General features: G+C 42.7%; 1 long non-coding RNA gene across 1 annotated transcript; it reads left to right on the forward strand.

Annotated features, from left to right (window-relative positions):
• Nucleotides 1–659: 659 nt before the first annotated feature.
• LOC104656648 lies at nt 660–9043 on the forward strand. The gene is made up of 3 exons (XR_747154.2): nt 660–768; nt 2515–3109; nt 7456–9043. It is a non-coding gene; the product is annotated as an uncharacterized LOC104656648 (long non-coding RNA).
• The last annotated feature ends 1426 nt before the right edge of the window (nt 9044–10469 follow it).

Below are 10469 nucleotides of genomic sequence, written 5' to 3' on the forward strand. Positions count from 1 at the left end.
AGACAGAGAGAATGATATCTTTACATACTTTTAATGAGGTATGTTTCTCTTCTCCCACTAGATCAATGACATTCATTGGGAGGTCAGGCCCAGACTAACACATGGGGTCAGTTGAAGTGGTGAAGGATGATTTTTCTTTTTAACATGATTTGTGTGGTGATCTTAAACCAAAGTGCTTTTGAACTATCAAAAGCTTAGAGCTAGCGAGGGAAAAGGATTGCTCTCAAAACTAAGAGGGTTTTGATAGGAAGATGAAGACAGAGGTCGGACACCTAGAGCAAAGAGTCTATCTCAGTTAACATTGGAATAAGGAAGACTGCAGGATAACTCCTAACACTGGGGAAAGGAATTAACACTGCCCACACCTTTTTGTTTGCTTGTTTCAGTTTCTCAATTTGCTCTTTAGTTAAGAGCCTGGAGAGAGAGAAAAAAAAAATCAGATACCGTTGATTGTTTCAGCAGGTTGGGGGAAAAGGAGAGATTGTGGTTGATAATCCAGGCTGATGGGTATGAGGGGTAGGAGAGAAATTTCCATCATATGTATGAGAATCCAAAGGCAGAAAGCTGTTTCCATTTGGAATCCTAAGGCGGGGCAGCTTCCCAGACTGCCTGCCCGACACAGAGCAGCTCCAGCAGAAGAGGATGGGGCTGGGCCAAGCGCGGAAGAGCTGGGAGGTGCCCATCCCAGGCCCCCTCATTTCCAGTGAGGCCTGCAGAAGACCCTGAAAATTTCTCATAGGCCCTGAGGAGGAAAAGAACTGAAAATTAGTAAGTTGTATGCCTGCCGAGGGTCACCAAAGTGTGTGGGGTCAGGAGACCCCGTGGCAGAGGCACAGGAAGGATAGCCCAAAGCTGAATGCCAGTGGAAGCATCTTCCAAGTCCCAGGGGAATCAGTGGAACTAGGGGGAAAGCGAGGGGGAAATGGTAGAGCTCCCGACAACCAAGGGCAGAGCAGACCTGTGCTGAGACAGCAGGCGTAGGGGAGCCTGGGCACAGTGACTGTGGTGCCACACACCAACAAAATGAGGCATTTCCCAGAAGCCAGCGTCTGGAGACGATGTGGAGATAGGGGACCAGCGCTTCCCTCAACGCCGGGCTGGTTGTGTCCCCACAAACACAGGACACCCGGGGAGGCCACAGAAGCAAACTCAACAGGTTGGAAAATTCTCAAAATAGACCTTTCCTTCCTTCCTTCCTTCCTTTCCTTCCTTCCTTCCTTCCTTTTTCTTTGGAGATGGTGTCTCACTATGTTGCCCAGACTGGTCTCTAGCTCCCGGATTCAAGTGATCCTCCTGCCTTGGCCTCCCCAATGTGCTAGGATTACAGGTGGTGAGCCACTGTGCCCAGAAAAAGAGACCTTTTTTAAAACAGGAAAAAAAAAAAAAAAAAAAAGGCAGGTACCATGGTCACGCCTGTAATTCCAGCACTTTCAGAGGCCAAGGCAGGCAGATCACCTGAGGTCAGGAGCTCAAGACCAGCCTGGCCAACATGGTGAAATCCTGTCTGTAATAAAAATACAAAATTTGTTGTGTGTGGTGGCATGTGCCTGTAATCCCAAATACTTGGGAGTCTGAGAAAGAAGAATCGCTTGAACCCTGGTGGCAGATTGAAGTGAGCCGAGATGGCACCACTGCACTACAGCTTGGGTGACAGAGCTAGACTCTTTCTAAAAAATAATAATAATAATAATAGAAAATAAATAAAACAGAAGAGAAATGTGTTTTTTGAGCAAACTGAGTTTTTGTTTGTTTTTGAGACAGAATTTCATTCTTGTCGCCCAGGCTAGAATGCAATGGTGCAATCTCAGCTCACTGCAACCTCCACCTCCTGGGTTCAAGCAATACTCCTGCCTCAGCCTCTGCTCGGAGTAGCTGGGACGACAGGCATGCACCACCATGCCCGGCTAATTTTTGTGTTTTTAGTAGAGACGGGGTTTCACCATGTTGGCCAGGCTGGTCTCGAACTCCTGACCTCAGGTGATCCTCCTGCCTCAGCTTCCCAAAGTGCTGGGATTACAGGCATGAGCCACGGCGCTCGGCGAAGTTTTTCACTTTCAAGCTGAGCTGTCCAATATGGTAGCTGCTAGCCACAGGTGGTCCATTGGGTGGCTAGTCTGAATGGAGATGTCTGCCAGTGTAATATAAACATGGGTTTTAAAAGACTCAGTCCAAAAAATATATATCTAAATTATCTCTTTAATCATGTGGTATATGAATTACATATTTAAACAATGTAGTTTTGACATATGGATTAAATAAAATACATTATTAAAATTAATTTCACCTGTTTCGTTTTACTTTTTTTAATGTGGCTGAAAAATATATGGTTCACATTTGTGGTTCATTATATATTTTATTGGACAGCACCATTTTAGAGATAGAAAGCAAGCTATAGTTCTGCAGGTATTCATCCTGAATCAAGGATCAAATATAGGTGTGAAAATTTTCAGATCTGTTAGGTATCTATTGATATGTAAAACAACTTGATTTAAGTCAACATTTATTATCTCACAGGTCTGTGTGTTAGGAATCTGGGTGTCACTTAGGTGGGCCTACTGGCTCAGGGTCTCTCATAGGCTGAAATCAAGGTGTCACCTGAGGCTACTGTCATATCAAGGCTTAACTGAAGGATGCACATTCAGTCACCCTAGATGGTTGTTGGCAGGATGCAAACTCCTCATGGGCTATTGAATTGAGGACCTCTGTTTATTGTTCCTGTTGGCCCAAGGCTGCCCTGAGTTCCTTGCCATAAGGACCTATCCATAAGGCAGCTTGCAACATGGGAGGTGCTTCATCAGAGCCAGCTGGTGACAGAGTACAAGCAAGATGAAAGTCACAGTCTTCTACAACCTGAACTTGGAAGTGACAGCCTATCATTTTTGCCATATTCTTCTCATTAGAAGCAAGTCACTAGGTCCACACGCTAAGTAAGGAGATTACAGAAGGGCATAAATAGGAGGAGATGCGGATTGCTGAGGGCCAGTTCAGAAGCTGCCTGCCTAGAACCAAGGAGTACACGAAGCACACGCACGATGGTTCATCCTGGCAGAGAAGGAACAGTTCTTCCCTCATAACTGAGCTGGAGAGGCACACGTGGCAGAAGGTAGAGGTAGACTGTTGTAGTTGGTGGTGACAAGTTGTGGGACCAAAGCTGATGACATATTTGTTTATCTCCGTGAAGAAGGAGGCGAGATTGTCTGCTGAAGGAAAGGATGTGCGTGGTTTGAGGGCAAGAAGAAAGTTTGGGAAAGACCACCTAGTAGAGAAACACAGTCCAACTACCAGGCAGTGCCAGATGAAAGTTCAAAATTACCAAAAGTTAAAAACCAGTTCAGTTCACTTGTGTGATTTTCTCCACCAACTTTCAGCTGCCAGGGTACTAGCTCAGACAAAGTGGCAAAACAAATATGCCAGCTCTAGGGTAGGAATATTTTTTTATCCACATGTGAGTGCAGCCAAGAAACAGTAGTGTGAATTATACTGGTGTATATTTCTCTCCATTTAATTCTTCCAACCCACCCTGCCCAGCAGGCCTCTTTCCACTGAGCAGCCAACAAATTAAATAGCCTGGTGTGTGAGCTTTTGATACAGCTGTCTTGGATCTGCAGTGCATGCAAATAACCTGCTTTATTCCTCTCTGTCCCCTGCATAGTGGCTCAGTGGGCAAAACTCTCCAGCACTTCAAAGGAGATCTGTGACACGGAACAGCCCCAGGGGCCCTGTCTGCACATTACGGCTAAATATTGATGATAGTGACGTCCAAAATACCACTAGATCTCCCATGCTAAAACCGCTGTTTAAATATAGCTAATATTTACGATAGAAAACATACAATGCTTATGAAACAGTAGGCTCCAGTACACCTTTTAAGATACCCAGAGGTTGGTTGGTTGGTTGATTGATTGGTTGGTCAGTTGGCTGGTTAGGTTTAAAGTCATAGAAAAAACAAGCCAAATAAAGATGCAAAAGCGCATCCCTTCCCACGAAATGCATATGCTTGCTAGATCATTTCATCCTTGTTTGTAGTAGACTGTAGTGAAGACCCATCAGTCCCAGGCAAACTCAGATGGTTAATTATCCTAATTTACTCACGATCCCTCTCAGAAGTGGTCCAGGAGCAAAAAAGCTGCAGTAGAGAGAATGCGTAAGACTGGTCTTGCAGCAATTTCTCCTGGTTCTCTGAGCAACACCGATCATGGTTCTTTCCTGGCAGCTCTGGTCCTTTAGACGAAGCTGACAGTTTCCTAGAAAGAAACAATCCCTCAGGTTATTACTGTTTTCATTTCAGAGTGCATCACATTCATCAGAAAAGATTGACCAGATGCTTATTATTTGCAAAATACAGTGACAAATGTGGCTGGAGACATGAAAGTATTAAAAAACTATTCCTGTACTCAAAAAAAGTAATATAATTGTGAATATAACACAAAAATCTGTAGGGTGAAAAAAGTCTAAGTAATAATAAAACTGACACCGAGGACAACTTTAAAAAATCGCAAGTCAGAATATAATTAATTGCAAATATACCCTTGGAAAAAGAGTGACTTTTAGACTCAGAAAGTTCATTTTGTTTTGTTTGTTTTTTTAACAAAATAAAGGTAGCTTTTGTAATGACCTGCTACCATGGGTTGAACAAAACAGAGGAGAGGAATAGCTGTCACTTCAGACTTTTTTTTTTTTTCCCCCGAGATAGAGTCTCACTCTGTTGCCCAGGCTGGAGTGCAGTGGCACAATCTCAGCTCACTGCAACCTCCGCCTGCTGGGTTCAAGCAATTCTCCTGCCTGAACCTCCCCAGTAACAGGGATTACAGGCGTGTGCCATGACGCTGGCTAATTTTTGTATTTTTGATAGAGACAGGGTTTCACCATGTTGAGCAGGCTGGTCTTGAACTCCTGACCTCAAGTGATTCACCCGCCTCAGTCTCCCAAAGTGCTGGGATTACAGGGATGAGCCACCATGTCCGACAACTTCAGACAACTTTTTAAGTTTGAAAACTGTGAACACAGGCTTTCAGGTGAGACACACTGGGTCCCAATGTTATCGCTGTCACCAACTAGTCATTGGAAAACTCACCAATGCATTCTTTTCTCACCTGAAAAATTGGGATAATCTACCTCCATCGCAGAGTTGGTGAGAGAATACCCTGAAATAAGCTGCAAAATCATTTAGCACATTACCTAGTATTCATCAGGTGTCCAATATATAGTTTCTGTCATGATTTGTGTAAGTATTAATAGGAAAATGGCAAGTATCACTTCATCTTCCCTCCACATTTTACAATTGCTTTCATCTGAAAAATCTGGTACAATTCAAATTGCATATTAAGTCACGAGTGCTGCTTCATTGCCTCTGTGGATTTAAAAGACACAGAGGACTCTCGCATGTTCTTGTCTGAATGCACTTTCATTCAAAATGCTTTACATTTTGAAATTGTCAAATTCAGGTCATGTGTGATGCAAAAATTAGTATGGCTGGCAATGGACTTAAACTTATGCTTACAACTTTGTCTTACCTTTTTCCCTATCATATTAGTTATGTATTGCTACATAACACATTTCTCCAAATGTGGCAGCTTAAGCCAACACATATTTATTATCTCATAGCTTCTGTAAGTCAGGGAGCTGGGAATGGTGTAATTGCATCTTCCACTGCAGGATCTCTCCAGAGGCCGCAATCAAGGGGCGAGCTGGGCTGTAGCCATCTTATGGCTCAACTGGGGAAGACTTTCTTCCAAGCTCATGAGACTGTTTTCAGGATTCAGCTCCTCTCAGACAGTTGAACTTAGGGTCTTAGTTCTTTGCTGCTGTTGGCTGGCAGCCACCCTCAGAAGTTCCTTGTCACGTTGGCCTCTTCATCATGGCAGCTTGCTTCCTCAAAGTCTTCAAGCCAAGAAGGCAATAGAGTCCATCAGCAAAACGGAAGTCACAGTCTTTTGTAAGCTAATCCTTGAAGCTTGAAAACTGTGGCATCCCTTCAGCTTAGCTGAAGTTGGTTGGTTAGAGGCAGGTCACTAGGCTTAATCCATGTTCAAGGGGAGAGAGAATAGCACACGGCCATCAAATCAGGCAATGGCAATCCTCATGGGTCATCTGAGAAGCCTGCCTACCACAGCTGTCTCTTAGAGGATCTTGGTCACTACTTGTCTACAACAAAGATGAATAAAACAAATAACACTGGAAGACAAATTAACACTACCAAATGCACAGGGTCCTAGAAACAACAGGGGCAGAGCTATATGTCTTCCTGCTGAGGCAGCTGCCTCACTGTTTTTTGTTTGTTTGTTTTTGGGGGTGAGAGGGACATAGTTTTATTCTGTCACCCACGCTGGGGTGCAGTAGCACGATCTCAGCTCACTGCAACCTCTGCCTCCCAGGTTCAAGCGATTCTCACACCTCAGCCTCCTGAGTAGCTGGGATTAGAGCCATGTGCCACCACACCTGGCTAATTTTTGTATTTTGAGTAGAGACAGGGTTTCACACCATGTTGGCCAGGCTGGTCTCAAACTCCTGACCTCAAGTTATCCGCCCGCCTCGGCCTCCCAAAGTGCTGGGATTCCAGGCATAAACCACTGCTCCCAGCCTGATTTTTAGTATTAATCAGAACTAAACAATCTTGGCATGTCCTGCAACACAACCTGTCTGCTTCTTTACAATTGTATGACCTACCCTCTAGTGGAATCTGAATAAAGTTGAATTTGACTACATTGAACCTTAAAAACTTGAGGAGTACCAGAATGACTGTCAGAAGCATCCATAAGCAAAGGAAAAAAAAGAAAGAAAAAAACACAGTGCTGAAGACCTTTGGAAATTAGCCCCTAATCACAGAAAGTGAGTAAAATTAGGCCATATGTTTTTGGCCAAAGGATTTGGCTTTTTTGGATCTCAATTTCCTTTTGGAAGCCTGAGTGCTACAATAGATAATCTCTCAGACTGCATCCATCTCGAGAGTGACCCCAAGATTTCACAACCAATTGTTAGTGAAAATGCTGCTGTGTGCTAAGGCGCTTTCCCCTAAATCCAAAAGCCTTCCACTAAAGAAGGGACAGCGCCAGGAGTGATCATGAAGGGTGGCTGCAATGAACGGTTTTCACAAACTGCATCTGCAAAGCAGAGCTCAATTTTCTCCCATTTTTGCCATGCAGGAAGCTAGTGAAAATTAGCAAAGCTTTTGAAAGGTTGAGTGACCATCTGGTGACAACAGTGCCACAACAGACACTGAGAAAGGCTCAAGTGGAGGAGGGAACAGAGAAAAAAGCCTGTAGATATTTCTAAGTGGAAAGTGGCCCTGAGCCAGGCATCCTCTGCCCTCTCCCAAAAGGCCTCGTAGAGTGGCATGAGCACCTCATGGGTGCACAATGAATACTCACTGACTGAACAAATAAAACTGGGTATTCAAAGGTTTTGGCGGGGTTTGTTTGTTTGTGTAAGATTGATATGAGATCTGTTGTCTTTCAGGTGCACATTCACAGAAATCAAGGATGTAAGATGAAGGTATGTCCTCTGATATACAGCAAGGTCCAGTTGACTCACTGAACTGAGAAATGCATGTATACCCGTAAAAGAAAGAAAGAGCTAGCTTCAGTACGCGGCCTAGAGAAACTGGAATCAGAATAGAATAAGATGAACTGGAAATGTCATGTTTTTGAGCTACCACCTCTAGAATAGAGAGAGTGGCATCAGTTGGAGTCCTTAACATTTGAGGTTTCTTGGCTAAACTAACTTCCCCCAGAGAGGGCTAAGACAGGTAATACCATGTCTGCCTGTGACTCTCCTTCTAGTCAAGCTTCCGAGTGGGCTCAACCTCCATTCAGGATGATGATAGTTACACAGCTAGTGAAAGAATGTTTTCACTGGGTTACAAAGTCCTACCAGACATTTTTTTCTCTTTTTTAAGAGTTCTGTGTCATTTTTTTCTTTTCTAAGGGTTCTGTGTTTTTTAATGGTTCTAATCTCATATGAGATGATTTCAAAGTTTAGCTCTCAGTGGGAAATCATTTTTCCACATTCCAGGGAAACAGGAGAGAGCCCCTGAGTTCTATGACTAGTACCGACAATCATCGCCTACAGGGAAATGATATTTTGGGCAAGTCTGCATTCTTTTATGAGCCACAAAACCATATAGCAGGAACGTAGCTGCAGAGACCTTGTAATAAATACATTCCTTCCACCAGCTCTTAGACATCTGGTTCATAAATTGCTCCATTTGACAGTGAACGGGGAAAATGGATGAGAAACATGGCCTCAAGCACATAATGTATATATGGTCAAAGAGTCATGACCCATGTGGCCACATTACCAGATTATATCATGTTCTCACTTTCTCTACAATAGGATAAGCACCAACGGGATAGAAATACACTCTTCTCTCCAATTTAATTATACCTTTATTATTACTTTACTTATATGTGCATAAGCAGCAACAGCTAATGTAAAGTGGAAATTGTAATATAATTTCCATATTGTATCTTTGCTGTCTACAAAATTATATAAAAAATGTGTCTCACCCTTTAGTTGGGACCATTTAGAAGCCTGACAGCAATTACACAGAGTGTACTGGAGTCACCCGCACAATCTCCTAATGGCAGCTTGGCCCAAAGCCAAGCTTTAAGCCAAACCTCAGGGAATTCAATTTAAAAGTCAGCAACATTAGAGGTAGTGATTCAGTTTGGAGAAGATATCGTTTTTCGTGATTTATTACAGCCAGTGCTTTCAGTACATTTAGAAGATGGTCTAGCTTAGTTGCATTTTCAAAGGAGCGCTACTGCATAAATTGAGGAACATCTGAACTGGAAGCTATCAGAATGGAAAAGCTTGACTAGGGCTTGAATTATGTGGAAAGCGTAATTCTTAGAAATAGGTCCTCAAACACACAAGAATCGCAAAAATGAGCTATACTTTCAACCCCCCAATATCTAACTTGTGATCATTTGGCAGAGAAGGGTCCGTTACTGTCAAGTATTTTTAAATGACTGCAAAGACATTAACTCCCTAGGTTCAGGATAATCATTCAGTATCAAGAATAAACATATAATTTAAAATATTAGTCTTGCTGGTGCTTGTGATCTATGACTAAGCTGCACTTTCACAGAGAATTCCAAATCTCTCCTCTCTGCAACCCAAGAGAATCTGCACAAAGACTTGTGACCTTATGAATTTTCACAGGTTTTCCCCAGTGGATGTCTTTGGTGTCTGCTATCTCAACTGCAGATACACCAGTGAGTCGGTAAATCTTTTCAAAATAGTTCTGTTCTTTCATACTCAGTTCAGATTTGGCGGAAGAAAAAGTAGGAGCGACAGTTCTATTTAGAACAAAGCAGCTTAGAAAAAATATGTTAGGCTTGTAAAAATGAATCTATCTGTACATGTATTTTCGTCAGAAGAAAACAACATCATAAACTGCAAGTCCATTTCCCACTAGCGTCTTCATTTTCATGTTTTATTGCATTCCACAGTGGTTTTGCAACCAGCTATATCAAGAGTTTCCAAGAAAAATGTAAACAAGGATTTTGCAGTGACTCCAGCTAGAACACATGAATATGACTGAGAACAGAGTATCTCAACTTACTTTGGTCAATTTTGTAGTAACTAAATAAGTAAGATTTTTTAAAAGTAACTTAAAAAAAAAAAATCTCTACTGAGCTATCTGGAGACAAAAGATCGTGCTACATTCCAAATCACTAAGGTCCTTCTGGCACACACATCAGAAAGTGAAACATATCTGCCTCGAAGGAACTGGGCAGAGATGCTTCTACCTTTAGGAAAACAACCCCATTTTCATAATAAGCCCACAAATCATATAGTTATTACCTGGTGCTTATTTGTAATGGGAAACATCTTGGGATATTATCCATGTATTTTTTTCTGGGATCTGTGGCTCTAAAGCCCTTTCCCTAGCTCAGGCCACTTCCACTGCCTCAAGAAAGGAATAACTCAAAGGACAAGATCATCAGCTCCACGCATTTATTCACTTTTTTTTTTAACAAACATTTATTGAGCCCCAGGTATGTGCAAGACACTGTCCCAAGTGCTGAAAAATAAAGCAGTGAACAAATTAGACCCAGTCTTTATCTTTATTGGCTTTTGTATTCTAGTAGGGAGAAGTCAATGAACAAATAACTAGAAAATTTAAAAAATGTAAAGTACCAGTTGATGAAAATGCTGTAGAGAACAATCAGACCAGATCATGGGGCCAGGCATGGTGGCTCACACCTGTAATCCAGCACTTTGAGAGGCCCAGGTGGGTTAATCATGTAAGGTCACAAGTTCAAGACCAACCTGGCCAACATGGAGGAATCCCCGTCTCTACTAAAAATACAAAAATTAGCCAGGCATGGTGGCAAGTGCCTGTAATCTCAACTACTTGAGAGTCTGAGGCAGGAGAATCGCTTGAACCCGGGAGGCAGAGGTTGCAGTGAGCCAATATCATACTACTGCACTCCAGGCTGGGTGACAAAGCAAGAGTCCATCTC

This window comes from Rhinopithecus roxellana, chromosome 3, assembly GCF_007565055.1.
Source record: "Rhinopithecus roxellana isolate Shanxi Qingling chromosome 3, ASM756505v1, whole genome shotgun sequence".
NCBI lineage: Eukaryota > Metazoa > Chordata > Mammalia > Primates > Cercopithecidae > Rhinopithecus > Rhinopithecus roxellana.